Genomic DNA, 23251 nt, shown 5'->3' with positions numbered 1-23251 from the left:
CTAAACTATGCATGTCTCTTCCTCTACCAAACGAGCCCTATCTTACTCTTCTACTATCAGTGATGCCCTATCTTACTCTTCTACTAGTAGTGATAATGAAAAAGAGAATCCTCCAATATTTGAAGTGGTTATGATTGATTCATACATCGACGACAACGATTTTTATTATGTCCATTAAACTTTATTTCTTTAACATAAAATACTTTTGTTTCTTATACCTTAACTTCAGAAAATATATATACATCAGTATTGTATATCTTTATTCAGTTTCATATTTTCCGAAACTTAATAGTAATGCTTTTTGTTTAAAAGTATATTCCAAGAAAAATATACAAGCATCTTCCTCCAACATTAGAACACGCATTTCTTCACTATCGTGGCAAAGAGTGGTATGTAAATGTGAGCGTTGGTGATCAAAGAAGGTTCAAGGTAGGCTGGAGACTTTTTGTGTTGGAGAATTTTATCAGGCGAGGTTTCGTCGTCAAATTTACGTTGGTTGATGTTTCATCACTGAGTGCTATCTTCAATGATATTCAAGTGAAGGGAGATGGATATCCTGTTTGTACTAATCCATTTTTAACTTTCTACTAGGATGTGTTTGTATTGATTTATCTTTTTATTATCTTTTAGTTTCATGTATGTTGCTTTAGTTATGGTTATTGTGCTTTTTTCTCTTGAAGTATTATGTTATGAAATTTCAATCTTCCTATTGGTCTTCTTTACTAACACCAATAAGTTAAATGTTGGAACTATCATATCATCATCCTAATTCAAAATGTCATGTTCCAATCTGTTCAAATCATACTTAACAAACATAATTTTATTTGATACATCTTGCAATATAAACAAAACAGCTACTTACTACAACATATTATATTGTTTGATAGTTGGGTACATTAGACGAACTTGCGCTAGGAGCTAGATTACCACCACCACCCAAATCAGCTGAAGGACATTTACGACGGTCGTGTCCTATTTGCGAGCATATGCCACATTTACCGACATAAACGGTATCACCAATATCCAGTTGGTTCTGTATACGTGTTCTCTTTTGCACTTTCATCTTGCACAAATAGTCCTTGTTACATAGCATTTTAAATGGTTCTAGCGGCCAATAATGCTCAGCACCCACTGGTTGCAACTGCCCTTTATATATTTTTACGTATGCAGCAACACTGTATAGCTTATCAACATAGTTGGTTTCCCCTAAACCAACTTGTTGAAAGCACTTCATGGTATGTGAGCACGGCATGTGGTATATGGTCCATTTCCCACATGAACACAACCTGCTAGCTTTATTTACGGTGTGTAGATTATTCCCCCAATGTTGATGGATAACGGTACGAACTTCAAAAATACCTCGGTCGTGATCATACTATAAATATGAATGTCAATATGCTCGCCTCTTGTATTTCTCAAATCTTCTCATCAGTATTGGCATAAATTCAACACCCATGTATATCAATTTCGATGCACCTCTATGACTTTCAACAAACCTCTTCACCATTTGTTTGAATGTCATCCGGACCATGGCAGTGACAGGCAATCCACGTGCAAACTTCAATAACCCGTTGAATGATTCTGACACATTTGTAGTCAGGGCTCCCCATAGTCTTCCACCATTAGCATGCAATGTCCACTTGTAAAGCTCATGTCGCATCAACCAATTATAGGTTTTTTTGTCTAACTGTTGGATCGATTCCATGTGCCTCCTGAATTTGCATTGTTGGTGATCAGTTGCAGCCATCCACATTAAATCATGCAAGTCCTTGTTGGGATATTTCTTCTGGAAATTGGCCTTCAGGTGCCTCACACAGTAACGATGGTCTGCATAGGGTTCCTGCCATTCAGGAAATGCTGTACAGAACTTAAAATACCACCATGTCGATCAGATATTAGACAAATACCTGAACGTTGTTTGACAACGTGTTGCATCAAGTGGTTCAAAAATAGCGTCCACGTCTCTTCGCTTTCATTGGAACAAATCGCAAAAGCTAGTGGAAATATCGGTCCATTGGCATCTACTGCAATGGCGATTAACATCTTAATATCATACTTTCCATAGACATGAGTACTGTATATGGAAATTACAGGACATCAATGCACAAAACCATTAATTGCTGGTTTAAATGCCCAGAATATGTATTTGAATATATATTTTGGTATTCCTGGACTCCGCTCATGCTTCCATTCAACAACAGTCCCGGGGTTAAATTGTTTTAGTGCATCCATGTACCGGGATAGATATGAAAATGACTTATCCCAGTCACCATAAATAATTTCAAATGCACGTTTGCGCCTGAGATATGCCTTTCTTTTGGTAATAGTACACCCATATTCCTGGTGGACGGATGTAATACACTATTTGATCTTGTACCGAATGGATGAACGAGGCCAACCCTGCAATACTATTGAGTAGCAAGAGAGGTCGAAGCAGTTTTTACCTGATGAGGTCGGGATCGATTTCCACGGGGAGCTAGATATTGGAGTTGAGTGTCTATCTAAAGTGGAGTTGTGTATTTGTTCCAAATTATACTTCTAAACATTTTGGGTTTTGATTTTACTTCTAATTGTATAATACTACGATGCTAAATTATGTTAAATAAAGCTAAGATTATACTATTGAGAATTGATCAAATAGATAAAAGGCACTAGGGTAGTGACTTTCTCCTAGGTGGTTAATTAATGGATTCTTGAGTCTAAGGTTAGATTGTCATATTTGGGGAGTATGATATAACCATTGCACAATTCTACTCACTCTACACCTCTCGGTGGTTCAAGTGATTTTGTCCTAATTGACATTTCTCAAGTCCAATTGGGTATGCAAATTTGTGCAAGCAATTGAGGTTCAAGTCGGGTATTACTATCTCTAGGTTTAACCCTTTAATTGGGGCTATCAATCTCTTGAGTACGCCCCAATTCCTTGTTGGACCAATTTCAGAAACTTAGGCTCCCTTTCTCAAGAAGAGCCAAAGTCAACTAAACAATAACTAGTGTTTGCAACCACTAATTCAACAATTAAACATGAAATTAGTCCAAATATTAAACACTCATAGTCAATCAAGCCCTAAAACACAAGATCCATCAATTACCCACACTAGGGTTGAACCACAACTCTAGCTTATGGGTCTAGCTACTTATAATTAGAGAAGAAAACAAGGCAATAGATGAAGAAAAGCTCATAGTAATTAATTGCTAAATTAAACTTGAAGATTCAATGTTGAAATAAGCTAAAATTACTAAAAATAGGTAAAATAAATGAAGTCACGAGCGCAGCTCTGAGTACAAAACTCTCTGATGACCTAAAAATGGGAAAAGAAGCTATTTATACAAAGCTGAAAATTCTGGACAAAAATACCCATGCGGGGCTAGTGCGTACCGCACAAAATCGAGTGCGGCCGCACTAAGGCTCTAGGCTCCAATAATCTTCTCTCTGAACTTTGGCAATGCGGACCACACAAAATCGAGTGCGGTCGTGGTGGCTTCTAGTGCGGTCCGCATGAAATGGATCGCGGACAACATTGGGCTTCATCCTCCAAAATGCCACCTCTCTGAACCTTGGCTCTGCGGGCCACACGAAATCGAGTGCGGCCGCGGTGAACCTAATGCGGACCGCACAAAACCCTTTGCAGCCGCATTGCCTTATGGCCTAAAAAGCAACCTCTCTAAACTTCACTTTTGCGGACCGCACAAAATGGTGTGCGACTGCACTGGCCCTGTTTTGACTGAGCTTTGTCTTGTCTTGGTACTTGTGCAAGTTTCACTCCTTTTTGATCTGGTTTTTGACACCTTGTCACCTTGTTGATCTAACCTGCAATCAAGCATAACTTGTGAGCCTTTGGGACTATTTTGTACACATTTCTAATCAAAACTTAAGCAAGAAGGAGTGTAAAATGCATCGTAATCCCTAGTTATCAATGGATACTTCCAAGTGTGGAATCAAGACAAGAGAAATCAAGTCAACATCCAAGTTGAAGTGATTCTCATTGAATGTGTCCATTTCACAAACGTGGGTGCTAATATATTTACCCACTTTTCACAACCATGTTTCCTTCTTGCTCGCACGCAACATCTAGTTACAACCCATAAAGTATCTACGGCATACGACCTTGTATACCTCCGGAGTTGACTCCCATATTGTCATCTCATGGCACTCTCTTACGCTGTACATTTTACAAGCCCTGGATAGGCGAGCTTTATCGGGAAAATATATGCCCTTTGCCAGCACCATTGGTCTAGACTCATCCCACATTGGTGATCGAATTTCGTCAATATCCCTTGTGAGGGCATCCATATCCGGCATACTTGGAAAATTATCAAGGTAGGGAATATGCCTTGAATGAAATGGCACGTGGTACTCGTACACCCTTGGTCTAACAGGAGGTGGAGGAGCATGCTCCCTCGTCAACTCAGGTTTGACATCCACTTCCTCCTCATCATCACCCTCGTCAGGGAAGGGTTTGTCACCTCCAGACTCATCGGCATTGTTGTCATAATCACTATTATCTTCTTGACTCTACGCATCTACCAAATCCCAAGTAAATACATCGTCTACCGGCAACTGAGTGAGGTCAGGACCATCAAGTTGCTTGTTTTCACTACACAAACAACAAAATGATAATCTAGTCAAATTGATAAATACTTTACATATAGCTATATCACTTCACTTACAAGGCATACTGTGTTGACATTCTATGATGGACATTTTTCTGTTGGTGATGACTCCCGGATGGACCACCATGATCCAACACGCCAAAACTACTCATATTCCAACTGGACGTGGGGTCATAACTTGTAAAATTTATATCCGGACGGTACCCCCTGTAGAATATATGAATGTTAATACAAATTCAATTCAACAAAAAATAAACATCGTAACACAAAGGAAAATTGAAGTTTACCAGTCGTCTTGTGTATTATGTAAAATATGAGAGAAATTATTTTTTCGCTCCTCGTTCGCCTGCAAAGATAAGTTTAGATCCGGCCAAACCCTTTCAGCCGGAAGCTATTGGGCTAAAACTACTCCAGAATAACCACCCGATGATTGAAGGTTATCCCTACTTTTCGCAACCTCATTATTGCGAGCGTCTTCAGCCTTGACGTACATTTTCAATAATTTTATCACAACAAAATTTTTTGTATTCATCCGGAGTCCCCAAAAAGTCTCTCAGAGTTTCATCATCTTCGATGTTAAACTCAGCATAACAAGCAAACCCTTGCGGAGTCACATAATAAATATATCTTCTGGTTATTCTAAGATTCACCGAACGTTTGCTCAATCTCATTTTATTGCATAACAACCATACCAGTCTGTCGTACTCCACTGTAAGTGGCAACTTAATATGACTTTGTGGAGATAAACTATAGCTCACTAAGTTATTCGTCACCACAATCTCACCCCCCCTCCCCCCAGTATAATGAAACCCTTACTTTTCGCTCTTCAGACATTATGAAAAAAGGTTGAGAATTTAAAAACAAAAAAAATTATCATGAAGTTGGAGTATTTCTGAATGATAATTCTCAAAACCCTTAACACCTTTATATAAGGCAATGCCCAATCCGGAGGGTCAAATTTTTGGAAGTAAAACGCGGTTTAAAAGGGCGTTTTACATATTCGAATTATTGTTATGTCAGTTAAGCGCAGAAGCGTTATTGGTGGGCCCACAAAACATGTAAAACACGGTTCATTATCGCATTTTATATAAAGTGCAGTAATGGACCGCGTTTTATATAGCAGTCTTATCAGCTACTATATAAAATACGGTCTGTTAGAGCGTTTTATATAAAACGCGGTTATGAACTACGTTTTACCTTAACGGTCCAAGCGGACGTTAAGGTAAAGCGCGATTCATAACCGCGTTTTATATAGAAATGTAATTTGTTTTACACTTAAAAAAGTATTTTGAGTCCAAAAGAATCACATTTAGGTTCCGGACGCAGACCTTACCCCTACCCCGAAGGGGTAAAGAGACTGTTTCCTTCAAAAAAAAAAAACTACTCGTGGATTTTAATTTTAAGCAAGTCGCAGTTCTTCTAGGCGACCTACTCTTAATTAAGTTTTGTCGAGGCCTAACTCTTGGACGGGGTCGGAAATCGCTATTAGTGCAATCTATGAATATCGTCCCAATTTAGTCTTGTTCTGCACTTAGGCAACTGCCCATTCTTGAAAGCCTATTAAAAGGAAAGAAATTTGTATACAGTTAAAATCGGGCTTGCTCGATTTTTCTATTAAATCGAGATCAGGGGATCACGTCGAGGATCAGCCTCGCAATGGATCGGCCTATAGCACGAAGACAAGGTGTCAGGTTCAAGAGTTGAGGTGTCCGTCGAGACTGAGGTCAGCAGCAATCGAGACTAAGTATAACTGATCTCGAGTGAAGTGCAATAACGGAAAGGCGAGATATCCGTCACTGGTCGAAGATCGCGGCGAAAATCCCGGAATAGATCAAATCAAGGGCGGTTATTCGTACTAATCATGGGATTCACTTCCTTAATTAGAATTGTATCATAATTAGGATTCCTCCAGTAAATAAAGGAGAGTCCCCGTCATTTGTAAGGACTACATTCATACAGATCAAGGCAATATAATATTCCTCTCTTTTATCATTTTGGTGTTCTTTAATTGTTCTTATTTTATTAAGCTCGAAGGGTTCATCAGCTCGAGGGCACTGTCCAAGCATTGGTTTGCTTTATATCATTGTCAATTTGCATCATTTATCTTTATATTTGTCAATTGATATTAGGTGAAATTACATATCCTTAAAACCACATTATAAATTTAACTGTTATCCGAATTAAGGGTAAACAGAACCACAATTTTGGAAATCGATCCTAGCAATCACCAGAATTTTCTTTAATAGATAGTTATAATGATCATCAGGAATTTCAGCCACAACGCTGCAAAATTTAGGTAATTCGTCGGGCTTTTTTGTAAATTTTGGTGATCGTCATATGAAAATTCTAATGATTGTCAGATTTTTTGCAAATGCTGATGATCACCATATGAAATAATGTGGCGATTACCAGAAATACTCTCCAAAATTCTAGCTGAATGTTGTTTCCTTTCTTAATGTGATCAAACTTAAAACGGGATCCTATTTGTACAAATCACCCTTTGCTCGTCCTGTTCGGTTCGATCTCTTTTGTTTATTGTTCGAAGGAATCTTTACACAAATAGTTGGTCATATTTATTATTTATTTTTCTATTCATATATATTATTTATATATCAATTATATACATATAATACATAAATTATACGTATATTATACCTTCACAGATTATTTTTAGTTTAAGTGATTCAGTGGGCGGCTATTTGGGTTAATTCTTCTTGTTCCTTCGAAAGATAGCTAAACTCAATAGTAGACCCACCTATTGGGCCTTTTACCATCAGACACAATTCACGAGCCCAAAATTATTGAGAGGCAGAAACAACAAGGCCTAACTAAAATTGATAAGTGTTTTGAAAAATATTTACAAAACTGAAAACGAATGGTATAATTTCTTTTTGAGGAAGTTTCAGAAACCACTGTTGTTGAGTAGTTATTAATTTTCTATAGCTACCATATATATAATTACTTCCTATAGTTAATATTCAGTTGTTACGGTAATGTATTCGATGTATTCGCGTTAATACAGCAGCAAAAAGTGCCTAAAAATCAGGGTAGTCCAGCTGTATGTGCATGTATTCACATGTATTAGAGCCATGTATTCATGAATACAACAGTAAAAAATGCATAAAATCAGGGCAGTCCAGCTGTACGCGCATGTATTCACATATATTCACTCTGCTGTATTCATGAATACAGCAGTAAAAAGCGCCTAAAATCATGGCAGTCCAGTTGTATGTGCATGTATTCACATGTATCCGCGCCATGTATTCATGAATACAGTAATGGCAATCACCTTAAAAATATGTATATCCAGCTGTCTAAGAGAGAAAAAAAACATAAATAGCGTATTTCATGCTTCAATGGTAGTATATCCCATAAATACTTATTTTGCTATAAAATATAAAAGGTAGCTATAAAAAATAATATTTTAAAAGGATTTTGATTTATAATAAATAGGGTGTATACCTTTTCTACAGTAGGTAAAATTTCCTTTCTATTTCTTGAAAAACTATGATGTATGGGTCCATTTGCACATACTTCAATTATTCCATTAGGTGTCTATAATCTCTTACCAGTGTAGACACTAGTTAACTATGCTCACTGAGCCATAAGCATATGAGAAGTAATATATATAACATGTATGATCATCCAGCCAACTGCTTAAACTAAAAATAGTCAGCAGATGTATAATTATTATGCATAATTTACGACTATCGGCCAAGAAAAGTAAATAATAGAATCTATCAGGCTATTTGTGTAAAGATCCTTATATATTTTTTGTATCACGAAAGGTTCAAAGCATCTTAAAGAAAGTTCTGCACTAAAAATGGTCATATTTGTCGGTCATGCATGATCATAGTTAGAGATGAAATTCTAGAATCTAAATAGCTTAGTTGAGAGCTTCGTGACTGGTTCGTTTAAATTCTATATACTGATAGTGTAAAATATTTACACAATCAACTCAATTATTAGATAATAACAGGTAAAAATTTCACAAAAAATAATTGATTTCTGGTAAAAATAATAGCAACTAATATGCTATCAGATGTTAAAATTTACACGATCAATGCATATAACCAAACTCTTTAATTTACGTAGCTTTTGTTGTTTTTTCGTCTAGCTTTTGGAAATATTTGAGGTTCATTCTTCTCTGAAATCTCCTTCTCAGCTCTGGACTTGGACATTTCCATCTTCACTTCTAAATATAGAAAGATTTTTTTTCTTTTGGTTTCTTACCCGGTGTATCTGTATTGGGGTCCGACTAATTAAATCTGAATCGCACCGGAAAGTCCCACATTGGGGGTAAAGCACTCCCTAACAAAGGCGACTCTATACTCAGGACTCGAACTCGAGACCTCTGATTAAGGATAAAGGATTACTTATCACTCCACTACAACCCTTGTTGGTCAATAATATAGAAAGTTTTAGATTATTTCTGTAGGTTTTTATCACCAAAAATGCATGTTCTAGAATAAGTTGTGAGAAATAAGCATATGTGAACAGAAAAGAAAGAGCTCATATTGGGACAAAGTGACAAACATGAGTTATTATCAAATCAAGCTTTATCACGTCAAATTATGAGCAATTTAGTTTATTTAAGGAAAATATTAAAGAAATTCCTTATTTCCAAGAGAATCGCCCATTATTTCACAGATTTAAGTATATATATAAACAATATAATTAATAAATAAGTTGCTTAAAAGTACGAATGACCAGAAGATCAAATTTCAAGCGTCGAATTATGACGCCTTACTTGTCACGTGAGTACTTTGCCACTCTATAAATTCCATATCAACATGTCTCACTCGCTTTTAAAAAATACAGTCAAACAACTTTATAATAGCATTGTTTGTCCCGATATTTTTTGAATTTTATAGTGAATGATTGTTATATACCTATAAGAACATTTGGCGTTTAAATATAGTTTGACTATTATAAACAAAAATTATCCAAAAATTAAATTTTTAAATGTTACATATATAAAATAAGAAAATTATTCAAATTTAATATTTAAAAGAAATATAAATTTTACTAATTAAATATTAAAAAAAGTTAACACATTATTAATAAATTCCTAACTAAATGTATAAAGATTTAAAATCTAAAGTATATATTTTAAAGCTACTAGAAGATTAAATTATTTCAAGATTGATGCAAAAACTTCATAATTATAGCTTGTTCTGTAGATTCTAGTCTCTTACTAGCAATATAACGCTTGAATTAACGAAAATTTATGTCCGAACTTTCAGCAAAAGGATATCTAGTAGCTTTCCCTTGAAGACAAATTAAGAGGTTAACAGTTGAACCTTCTATCTTAGTTTAAGTAGCAGTAGGTTGAGGTCAAAATCTTTAAACTTATTATTGGTGATCTTATTAGAGATTCTACATGAATGTTATAGAGGTCGGGGTAATTTTACAAAGATTAACCAAAAAAGATAATTTTACAAAGAGTGTTCATCTATAGAGATGGATGTTGTTTTTATAGATAAAATATAACATAAAAAATTCGTTCCGAAAAAAACTTAACTTTTATAGTAAATAACTATTATCTGAGAATGTTGTTATAGAGAAGTGTGACGCCTGTCCGAATATAGAGGTAATATTGGGGTTAAATGGATAAGAATAGAGTAAAATATGAAATTAAAGAGGGAGAGGAGGCAGATTTCTTGTGGATTTAAATTCTTGGCTACCTCTCCAAACAAACCAAAAAAAGGTCTAAAAAACAAGTCTATCTATTTTGGCAAAGGTCGGCCACCTAAGTTCACCAAAATTAATAATTTTGCCATATATCCATCTTCTCCATAGTCCCAACTACAATTATCGTAAGCAATTCAACATATATTGTCATGGGCTTAAAATGAAGTGTCAAAATATGAAGTGAAATGAGCCAAAATTTGATTGCCAGTTGGGTGGTGATTGTTGTCTAAATCTCATTACTTTTTCACTAAACGATTCATCAATGTTCATTATACCTCCAAAATCCTTGTTAACTATTTCAATTGTCTAAAGGTTAACCATAGGCAGGCGGAGCTAGAATTTCAAGCTAATGGGTTCGAGATTCTAGCCCTTCTAAGTAAATTACTGGGTTCTAAATTAATAATGTATGCATATTCAATGAATTTTTAAAGACAAATATAAAGTTTGGACCAAAACTACTGGGTTCGGCCGAACCCGCGTCCGAAACTAGCTCCACCCCTGCATACTGTGTCCAAAACCTACTTACTTGACTAATTCGGCCAGGCGCGAATGTAATGTATATTTTATGAGTTTATATGAATTAAGTATCCTTAATTCATATAAACTCCTCTTTGAGCCGAGGGTCTCCTCGAAACAGCCTCTTTGCCCCTCGGGTAGAGGTAAGGTCTGCGTACATATTACCCTCCCCAGACCCCACTTGTGAGATTACATTGGGTTGTTGTTGTTGTTGTTGATATGAATTAAGTATCCTTGCTTCAGTCTTAAGACACTGTATATATCTCGATCTCATTAAATCAATTGAGCTGTTGTAGAGTATCGAACTCGACTCTATAAAGTTTAAATGCTGAATCTGTCTCTGAATTCGATGCTCCCTACTTTTGAACCAAAAACAAAAAAAATAGACAAAGAAATGCAGTTGACTTTCCTTGCATTTGATGTGGGGGTTAACAGAAGAAGAATTAGATATAAAATGCTTGTTGGTCAAAGACTGCTGACAACAAGTTCTTCATTTCATACGTATCTTTTGAGGTTGGGTTCTTTAATTCATTTATGGGCGTTCTACAGATATATTTTATAATAATTGGATTCACAATATAAATTTTATAATTTTTTAATAAATTTCTTTATATATATATATATATATATATATACACTAGAGGAGGTAAAGCCCGTGTTGCGCACGGGCCCAATATTAAAAATCTAAAATTGTTTTGAGGTGTTCGAACATTTTTAAATAATCTTTTAAAGTATTTTAGGGAAAATTTATAAAATATTTAAGTATTTAACTGATTAAAATATGTATATTGGTCGAAGAATAAATAAATAAAATATATATTGCATGGATTAGTAATAGAAATTGTTCCAAGTGCATACAAGCACTGAACTTCACAAATAAAAGTATAGATGGCATTCATACTTAAAGAAACTCAATAATCATTATTCGGATGTATTCACCAATAACTTCAAATAGCTTCTGAATATTAAAATGCCTAATAGCCAAGTTAATATACATAAAGTAAGATATGTAAGGTTCCAAAATAGGTTGTGCATTGATTAATTTTTCATGTATCAATTATTATTAGCTCGCTAATAAATTAACAAAAAACTGCCCAATTTATTTCATCCTTATGAATAACCAAGGAGGTTGAATTTTTCTTCGTTGACATTTGATTAGTTAATAATATTAAATAAAATGATATTTCTTTTTTTTTTTAACAAAAGGAAAAATAATCATAAAATGGAAATGATAAAGATATTAACCTTTGGACAGTACCATGAGTTCTAATTGGATCCCATGATATTAACCTTAATTTCTCTTGCCAAAAGAAATGCAAAATTCACAGAAGATATAAAAGCATAATTAATTTACCACTAATATTTAAACTAAATTGGAGCTAGTGTTTTTTTTCTAAATGGGATGGTGCAATATCATTTAAGAATTTAGCCTTATGTAAATAATTTGTGGCTTGGTTATAATAGTTAATATTCTCCTTGTTCTTATTTTAAAATCGAAAAAGAAATTAAGAGAAAAATTGTTTACACACTTCTAAAAATATTAAAACAAAAAATTGATTACAAACTTTTAAACATTATTGTTAGTTTGTATGGGTCCACCAAACCGTAGAGTACCTGGTCCTCTACAAGATTTTGCTGAGAGTGCTAATAAAACAGTATGTAAATAAGGCAGGGGATTTTTACGTGGAAAAATCCCACACAAGGAGATCAAAAAACCACGACCTACACCTGTAGGCTTTTAACTTTACTAACTTGCAATATACCTATTACAAGCCACTTTGCAACGATTCCTATTGCAAAGGATTTACTCAACTAACTTGTGGTACTCTTACCACAAGCCACTTTGTGACTTCCTAGTTACAAAGGCTTTTTCTAACTTGTGATGCTCTCACCACAAGCCACTTTGTAATTCTACAATTACAAAGACTTTTCCTTATGACTAAATTTGGTCACAACATAAACTCAAGGAGTTTACGGATTTACAACAGGATTCCTAATCAAATGCTTCTAGGTAAGCAGTTTAGGAGATACAATAAGTACAATAACAAGGTTACAACTCAACTAGGACAACAACAGACTATCTTTTAGGAACTAGTCCGTAGTTGCGTTCAACCTTGTTCTTCAAGCTTGTAAGGATTGATTTCTCTGTTTTTGCATGAGGCTTGAATGAGAAACAGAAACCTTCTAGTGATGTTTTGTATAAAGCTCATTGTGGGTAGATCTTGATCACATCACTTGAAATGATGTGAGCACTTTGTTTGGTTAGAGAATGAGTGGGTGGACAGTGCAGTGCGGCAGAAACAGTGTCGTCAGTCACTTCATTTCCAGCTGTGTCCAATTGACTCTGTATTGCTATGAGGAAACCACAAGAGCATTAGGTCCTTGTGTGGGTTCCTATCTCCTGAAGCTGTAGTAGTTCACCTAGCTGGAATCCGTTAAAGCTTGCAGCAGTCCAAGTAGGTCAGGTTCCCTATCTGGTTCTTAACAGTAAGTTTGTTAGATCATCAAAACATAAGGCAAGATTATTTAAAGTCTATCAATTATATATTTAGAAAAATATAGAGCTTTTATTTAATGTAAATTGTTGGATTATTTAATTTTTGTAAAAATCTTAGTAGCTTTAGTTTTCTCTACCATTTTATTTGATATTTTATTTTTTATATTTTGAAATATCTTATAATACATCTTGCGATGTAATTAAATACAAAGCTCCTCTCATCCCCAAATAAAATTTGATTGATAAAAAATATATAGTAACAAATAAATGATATTATCAAAGTACATAAATAGTCAAAAGTTACATAAAATAAAACTATAAAATATAACTTGTAAGAGCTGAAAAATAGAGCGTTGTACCACGTACATACAATGATATCATCACTTTAGTAGCAGTGGAGTCTAATAAGTAAAGCAATAAGAATTTAGTTGTGATGATCACTTGTTTTAAAACAAAATTCCGTGTTCTAAGGCCTTGAAAACCTCATTTAGAGTCATCTCAATTTGTGTGCGCAGTCCGGGCACGTAGCCGGAAAGTTTAAATATGATAATCTATGAAAAATGATAAGTTTTGATTATAAAATGAGCTAATTTGACTTCGGTCAATGTTTTGGGTAAACGGACCTGGACTTGTGATTTGACGATCCCGGAGGGTCCGTAAGAAAATATGGGAATTGGGCGTATGCCCGGAATCGCATTCCGAGGTCCCAAGCCCGAGGAATGAATTTTCAAAGGAAATTATTTTCTAAAATTGTTTAAAGAAATTTGAAATGAAATTTGATTAGAACATGATGGTATCGGGCTCGTATTTTGATTCCGGCGCCCGATACACTTCTTATATATGATTTAAGACATTTCTGTGGAATTTGGTGAAAACGGATGTCATATGACGTGATTCGGACTTAAATTGTAAAATTTATGTTTAAAGAAGTTTTGAGAAAATTTCATTGACCTCGAGATTTAATTTGAAGTTCATGATGTTATTTGATGATTTGATTGCACGAATAAGTCCGTAGGATGCTTTTGAGGTTTTGTGTGCGCTTGAGTTGGAGTTCCGAGGGCTCGGGCGAGTTTCGAGTAGGTTCCGGGGTGTCTTAGGCTTAAAAACTGAGTTGTTGCAGGCTCAGAGAGGTGGAGGACCTCTGAACAGGGCAGTGTGGTCGGCACTAGTTTTGGTGCGGTCCGCGGTGAAGAGCAATTCACTAGTCCGATTTAGGAAGCCTATATCTTTTGATCTAAAAGGAATTTTGAGATGATTCAAAGGCTAAAATTGTAGTCATTCGTGTCTAGTTTCCAGAAAGGTAATGAAATCACAATTTGGATATCTGTAGAGAAAGTTATGGCCAAAATACTAAGACCTGTCACTGCAGAGCATAAGAAGCCTGTGCGACCGCGGTTGATTTTGTGTGGTCCGCACATGGCATCTGAGGGCAGTATATTTAGACGGGATTTTCAGTTATTTTTTATTTTTTAAGACCCCAAAAACATAAGAGGTGATTTTTCAAACAACCTTTCTTCTCCAAATCAATTGTAAGTCGTTTATAACTAGTTTTCTTCAATCATTAACACCTTTCAACATGGATTCAACTTAAAATCAAAGACTTTCATGGGAAAAATTGGGAGTTTTGGGTAGAATCTAGGTTTTCCAAAAATTGGGGATTTGGACCTTGATTTGAGGTCCAATTTAAAAAAAAATACATATTTGAGCTCGTGGGGGAATGGGTAATCGAGTTTTGGTTCGAACCTGAGGTTTTGACCACGTGGGCCCGGGGGCGATTTTGACTTTTTAGGTAAAACTTTGGAAAACTCATTTTCATGCATTCAAATTGATTCATTTAGCGTTTATTGATACAATTAAGTAAATTGTGACTAGATACGAGCGAATTGGTGGCGGAATCAAGGGGTAAAGCTATAGTTGAACCTTGAGTTGTGTTCGTGGCATCGAGGTAAGTGTTTGGTTTAACCTTAGCTTGAGGGATTAGGAGTTGAGTCTTATTTGCTACGTGATAATTGTTGAGTACGACGCATAGGCATGGTGACGAGTATCTATACGTTGGTGTCTATCATGACCGCGAGTCTTTAAATTTTGAAGATCTTGATTTCGTTGTTTCTTTCATACCTTGGTGATGATTTCTAATTGTTGTGGAATATTTGTGGAAGGAATTGTAACCTTTGAAAATCGAGGAGCATTGGCTCAAGTTATATTATGAATTGTGAAAGTATATGAGATGATTGAACCCTTTGGAGCATTGGCTCAAGTGGTAAAGAGAGTTATGAAATAAAAGTGAAAGAAAGAGAAAGAGTTATTAAATTGTCTCTTTGTCGGGATATTGTTGCTTTCTTGATTATCTCCCTTGTCGGGATGTTGAGATTATTGATGTTGTTCCTTTGCTGGGATTTAATCGTTTAACTGTTGTTCCCTTGCCGGGATCTCTATTACTATTTTGTTTATTCCCTTGCCCATTTGCTTGTGATTGTTGTTTGGGTGAGAAAGAGTGTTAAAGCACTAAGGGTGATGTCGTGCATTATTTGCTATTGTGAGGAAAGAGTGTAAAACACGAAGGGTGATACCGTGTCGTACGATGTACCATTCTGTACTGATTTTCATTGATTATATGATGAGGAAAGAGAGTAAAAGCATGAAGGGTGGTGTCGTGCACATCTTTATTATATGATTAATTTGGTGAGGACGAAAGTAAAAGCACGAAGGGTGATGTCGTGCACACTTTTATTATAAAATTGCTTTGGAGAGGACGAGAGTAAAAGCACGAAGGGTGATGCCGTGCAAATTGTTGATTTCTGATTCTTTGTTGATATTCGAGTTATGTTGTTTCTTTCCTTACTTGATGCTTTCTAGTCGGAACTGTTATCTCCCCCACAACATGTTTCCCCCTCCCACATTGACTGGTTATTTTTTGTATTTCTTTTCTGTTGTATATACATTTGAACTACATAGGTTTATTTGGTAGTCTGGTCCTAGCCTCGTCACTACTTCGCCGAGGTTAGGCTAGACACTTACCAGCATATGGGGTCGGTTGTGCTGATACTACACTCTGTACTGTGTGCAGATCCAAGAGCAGCTTTCGGACAGTAGTTGGAGTGCTTCTTTCAGTCCACCTAGAGACCCAAGGTAGACTGCAGGCATACGCAGTCCTTGGCGTCTCCCTCTATCTCTACTTCCTGTTTCATTTTCTTTTATTCAGAAATAGCGTACTATTATTTCTTCAGACCTTGTATGTAGAAATCTTAGATCGTCTGTGACACTGTGAAACCAGGTTTTGGGTATTTGAGGTTTTAAAAGTTGTAATATATATAGACTTAAGATATTTATTTGTTGATTTTTGCTTAATTATTTAAAGTTCTGTTGTTATCACGTTATCGCCTTGTGTTTGTTAAAGTGAAGCAATATGGAAGCGTAGCAAGTAGTTAAGGTTTGGCTTGCCTAGATCCCATTAGTAGGCGTCATCACGACCCTTGAGGTTGGAAAATACGATTCGTGACAAGTTGGTATCAGAGCTCTAGGTTGCATGGGTCTCACAGTTCACAGACAAGCTTAGTAGAGTCTGAGGGATCGGTACGGAGACGTCTGTATTTATCCCCCAGAGGCTACAGAGTTAGGAAAAACTTCACATTTGTTCTTTCTCGTCGTGCGGTTTTGTTTCTCAATGCTAATTGAACTTCTACTATGTTCTTTTGCAGATGGCGAGAACACGCGCTTCCTCATCCTCCGCTCAGCAGCCCAAGCCCCCAGCAGCAACTCCCATGAGAGGCAGAGGGCGAGGGAGAGGCCGTGCTAGAGGCAGATCTCAGCGCCGAGAAGCATCCCTAGTGACGAAGCCTCAGGTTGATTTTGATGAGGAGGTTCCGGCTCCAGCAGTTCCTATGGGCCCAGTCAGGTCCCAGAGGGGTTTATTGCTACCCCAGTTCTTCAGGACGCCTTGGTCCGACTAGTGGGCCTCATGGAGAGTGTAACCCGAGCAGGCTTGGTTCCTGTAGCACCAGCCGTCTCTCAGGCTGGAGGAGGGCCCCAGACTCCTACTACTCGCACCTAGGAGCAGGTAGCTCCTCAGATTCAGACTCCAACGGTTCAGCCAGTTGGAGTAGTGAAGCCGGGTATGGTAGCTCAAACCGATGATGGAGTGGCTATGTCTGCCGATGCTTTGTGGAGACTGGATAGGTTCACCAAGCTCTTCACTTCTACTTTTAGCGGTGCATCTACTGAGGATCCCCAGGATTATCTAGACAGCTTCCACGAGGTTCTCAGGAACATGGGCATTGTTGAGACCAATGGGGTCAATTTTGCTACATTTCGCTTGTCTGGATCTGCCAAGACTTGGTGGAGGGATTATTGCTTAGCGAGACCAGCCAGATCGCCAGCCTTGACTTGGGAGCAGTTTATAGTGTTATTCCTGGAGAAGTTTCTCCCTGTTACTCAGAGAAAGGCTTATCGGAGGCAGTTTGAGCGCCTCTAGTAGGGTTCCATAACTGTTACCCAGTATGAGACAAGGTTCATCGATTTGGCTCGCCATGCTCTCATCATACTCCCCACCGAGAGAGAGAGAGGGTGAGGAGGTTTATTGACGGTCTTATGCAGCCGATTCGTCTTCAAATGGCTAGAGAGGCTAGGAGTGAGATTACTTTTCAGGAGGCGGCCAATGTGGCCCATAGAGTTGAGATGGTTCTGTCATAGGGAGGCGGTCATGGGTCAAACAAGAGGCCCCGTCATTCAGGCCGATTCAGTGGTACCTCATCCGAAGGTCGAGATTTGTATGGTAGAGGCTATCCTCCTAGGCCCTTTCAGTCAGCGCTCCAGGTTTCTCACGGTACTTCAGGTGGTCGTGGTCCCCAGATGCAGTATCCTGATCAGCAGTCCTACAGTGCACCACCTGCTCCTATCAGTGCACCGCCGCTTCAAAGTTTTCGGGGTGGTCATTCAGGTCATCAGGGCCAACAGTCTCAGCAGCCGAGGGATTGTTACATGTGTGGTGATCCGGGTTACATTGCCAAGTTTTGCCCTCGAGCACCGAGTAGCTCTCAGCATCAAGGTTCTCGTGCTATGGTACAGGCACCAGGTGTTCCACAGCCCGCCCAGCCAGCTGTCACACCTCTTTTTTTACCTACACCCCGTAAAGGTGTATATAAGGGAGTTTTTTTCTAATTTAAGTGACAATCGAAACGGGATTAATTATTTCAATTAAAATTCAGAGTCGCCACCTGGGATAATTTATGGTGTCCCAAGTCACCGGTTAAAATCCCGAATTGAGGAAGTTGACTCTTATTTAATGGTCTGCGAACACAGAAATCCGGGTAAGGAATTCTGTTAACCCGGGAGAAGGTGTTAGGCATTCCCGAGTTTCGTGGTTCTAGCACGGTCGCTTAGTAATTTATACTTGGCTAAAATTGTCAAATTACTTATTTTAAAACCGATGTGCATTTACCTTTTATAGCTTTTAATTACTTGATTTGTTTGTAATTAAAGAATTGAGTTACGCGCACGTATACTCTTTTCTTTTGGCGCGTCAAAAAATCATGTGACGCAAATATGTCCACAATTAATAACGCTTGATTTATTTATATTAAGAAAGGTTTGGTTGAAGTTGCGCGAACGCATCCCTCGAGTTACTTTTTAGAATTAAATTCGCAATTATGTTACGCGAACGTATACATAATCACAATACTAGTTTAAATCAAGCCTAAAGCAAACTACGATGTTCTTGAATTATTATTATTCCTAAATTGGATAGCCACATGGACAAATCAACCAACGATCTTCATGACTAATCAACCATCTATTGCGTTAATCTTCTTTTTCTTACGTTGAATTACAAGCAGCAGTAACAGTGGTATCAATTAGGTAAGTAATTAAGAATGACTATTTTTCTTTTCTTTTTCTTGAGATCATACAAATATACATCCCCACATATGAATTACTATAAAATAATGAACAAGTACGGATCAACATAGTGCAGATGCTTTTGTACCAAAGTCTCAATGTGAAATTAATTAACAAAAAGGCTACTAAATCAAAAATATGAGATGAATTATTGGGATTAAATTAAAATCTTATTCTAATATTTTTTCATTTAGTGATCTTTCAAAATGGTCCTAATGTGAAAATGGATCATATAGACCCATAATTGGTACTAAAAGCAAAAAGCAAAAAGCAAAAAAGCAAAAAAAAAACAAAAAGCAAAAAAACAATGTTTTAGCCGCTTTTAATATTTCGGGAAAAATTCAAAGTTATTTAAAACACATCATAAGACACACTACATGAAATGCACCCGTGATTCACGACACATTTTATATAACATTGTTGAAATTTGGATTTGGGTCACATAAATGCGCACCCGAGTTTAGGGAAGTAATTTTAAATAGCGCGCCTAAAACAACTAGGCACTTTCAAGTTTGCAAGGGCTATGGAAAATTCAACTGATGGCACACCTCGATTCTAATTTCAAAAGATTGTACCCAACTAATATCATATAGCATCAATGAAGTTATACAATCTAGACTGTCAAAGCAACTAAAAGAGAGTAACATCTTTGGCGCACAATTTATTTACTTAACATTGACCAGCAAGCACCTTTTTTATATTTATTTCTTGACGTGAGTACTTTTTTTTTATCAATTGGAAGGGTCTTTCTTAATTACCTAAAGAAAAGAAAAAAAATCAGACTTATGTGCAGCATTTCCAAGTAGACCCGATATTGAAAACCCATATAACAACAAATACACCCAACTCCTCACAACTTTCAGATCACTAAAGCGGATCTCGACAAATAATAAAAGGGTCGTATAACATACCACTCTAATCACAAAGAACTAAAACAAGACAAAAGGTGAAAGAGTTTTAGTTTTTACATCTGCCCGGTTTGTCAATGTTAATAATCCAAGAAGAATTGCTAAATGACTTTAGCGCATTCTTAGTCAGTAGTAACAGTCATCCATTGAAGTCAACAATTAGAACGCCTCACAATTCCATCCGACGGCAATAAAACAAATTGGCCAGCAGTTAATTAAGCACATCACATACTCCGTCATTTCATCATACTCAGTTGATACTAGTTTGACAATCAAATTAACTGGTAGACAACAGAATCATGTTGCGAAGACAGTGATTCAAAGTAGATTGACATAAAACTTAAATCACATTTTTATGAATAACAGGTTCAATTGCTTCACAAATTTAATAATTAACATTTTTGACCATTCCGAATCGAGTTGAAACAGCAGCTTAAAGACGAACAAACATATTCGAAAATGAAGCTCTGCAAATCAACAATACACCTGCAAAATCAGCAGAATCGAGCAAATATCAACAGAGTTTCGAATCTAGAAATGTTAAACTAAGGAGCAGAAAATAAATCCTTGCAAATATCCCTTGCACTCCTATTTTCTTCCTTCTTTTTTTTTGAAGTTTTTCAGTATTTCAAATCCTAAATGAACCTTTTGAGTTTTCAGAACTCTTCTCAGTTGCTTCTAACAATTTTAGCATGCTTTCGCATGAGTGAGGATGTGTATAAGATGAATGAAAGTGCTATTGTGTGAGGGGTTCGATGGGGAATTGGAGAGGAGTGAATATGCTGAAGGGTTTTGGGACTGATTTTTTAATAGATTCACAGCAGATTTTTAGTGGTTTCAGAATGGCTTCACGACTCAGTTTTACAGCTGTTGCAGACAGAGATTTCAGCTACGTTTTGGAGTTGATTTAAACTGGAAAGAAGCTAGTTTCAAGGCTATTTTTATGCCAATTGCAGCAGGCTTGTGCAGCCCTTTACTGAGGAGGATGGCTGTTGCGATTTGATGGAGATAAAGGGATTCTCATGGCTGCTCGAGCGCTTGTTTTTCATCTGGAGTCAGGGGCTGGTTTGGAGTCAATTTTAAGCTTGTTTTGGGCGTGCTCAAGATCCGGGTGAAGAAGAAGAAGCAACGACTGTTGCATGTTGGAGAAGATGGGCTTAAGGGTCGTTGGTTTTGGTCTGATTGTTGGCTGATTTCTTCAGCCCTTAGATCTTAAGGTTTCTTTAGAGAAGAAGGGTCTCCTTGGGTATAACGGCTGATTTTAGGTGAGGTCTTGGAGCTTCTACATGGCTGTCCAGAATTCTTAAGCAAACTCAGGCATGATTCATTTTTGTTCAAGAAGAAAGGGAGTCTAAGGATGTTCTTTTGGTGTTCTAACTCTATTGCGGTTGATCTCCTCTAGTGCATTTCTACTACTCTCCTAAACCCATATATCTCTATTTCTTAGCTCTCTCCAGCTTTCTTTCTCTATATCTTATATAAATGTGATGCCCAAAACCAATTGTTTTTTGCAAAGTTCACACCAAATATGGCCTTTAGAAGTATTTTCCCATGAAACTAATAGGTTCTACTTAATATTAGAACAAACTCACATTTAACTAAATTTCCATTAGTAACTACAAATAGCATATGGAAATATCATGTCAAAACGTATCAAACAAACAGTGCTACAAGAAATTGGTCAATGAGAAGAAAAAGGGTTAAAATGGAGTACAATTCATAGCTCAGATAGCAGGAACACAACATCTTATTCACTGCCTCCATTCAACTCATACATCACCACAATCACAAGGCAGTATGCATACGACTAAAAATTCAATCCAAATCCAACTCAAACATACCTAAAAGAAAGAGAAACAATTAAACAAGGGTAATGGACAATAAGCAATTCTTTTTAACAAGTAAACTAAACTACAAACACAACTACTACTCAAAGCTCCATATTTCCATTTGATTCCAAACCAAGTTTTACATTAGGTGGAATATAGAAGCGTGTACCTGAATAATGACAAGAGAGAGAACCAAAATCAATCTAAGAATCAGGAGAAGCAGTGACCGCAGATCAAACGGCAAAGAACTAAACCATAGCCCTTGACTTAAAATACTTGCAAACCCAGATGAACCAGAATAGGTTCAATAACTCTCGAGCCTCAGAAATTGAAATCAGATACCAATAGCACAGTGACTCTGAGCAGAACTTGAACCAAAAAGATTTTCCAACTACCAAACATCAATCCATTTTTTTCAAATATCAGAATAGGAAACCTTTATCTTAAGAAATTAAAGAAAATCAGAAAGTCTTGAAGAAAGATCAATAAAACAGTAAATGCCAGTGGTTTTTTTTATGGATTTTATCTCTTAAGAATCTCTCTATTTCTTTTCTTCTTCTTTGGACTCTCTCCCCCTCTGTACGAACTCAGTGTATGTGTCTTAAATAGGCAAATGAAAATGCCCTTTTTGATTCACAAAATGGCCTTTTAACATTTTAAAAATTGATTCCACTCAACCCTTATTGAATTAAATTTTTCAATAGTGAAATCTAATCCCTACCACTACTAGAAGCTTCTTTAGTTGGTTAGGTAGATAATCCCTTTTATTAAACAATTCTTAGGCTAATTCAATTAAATGGGTTCAGGTCTATATAATCGAAGGGCCATGACTATCTTAACTCAACCCCAACGAATCAAGTGCTCAAAAATTTAAACCATAAAAGAATCAGATTAAAATAACAAAACTCACACAAACAATCCGCAACAGAATATATCAAGAACATAACTAATTGGAACATGTGAAGTAATTTCAACCAAAGAGCAAATAAAGAGTTTAAGCACTAATGAAAATCTGAAATAATATCTAACCTTTACAATTGTAAAAATTCCTGAAAATACTGACCAGATGATGTCCTCGAACTGTAGAACTAGAGTTTCACCGGAAACCTCGAACGGAACCATGACTTGATCTCGAAACTCGTCGGAACAGCCACAAAATTCAAAAACGGACCTCGAATCGGCACAATCAATTTTAAATCCACATACAAACTCTACTGACCTCCATTTTGGAACAAAAATCGAAAGACAACGCCTCTGATTTTGAGACGAAAGTCGGAAAAATGAAAGAAGAAAACCAGAAT

This window comes from Nicotiana tabacum, chromosome 21, assembly GCF_000715075.1.
Source record: "Nicotiana tabacum cultivar K326 chromosome 21, ASM71507v2, whole genome shotgun sequence".
NCBI lineage: Eukaryota > Viridiplantae > Streptophyta > Magnoliopsida > Solanales > Solanaceae > Nicotiana > Nicotiana tabacum.
Note: the sequence above shows the minus strand (reverse complement) of the source record.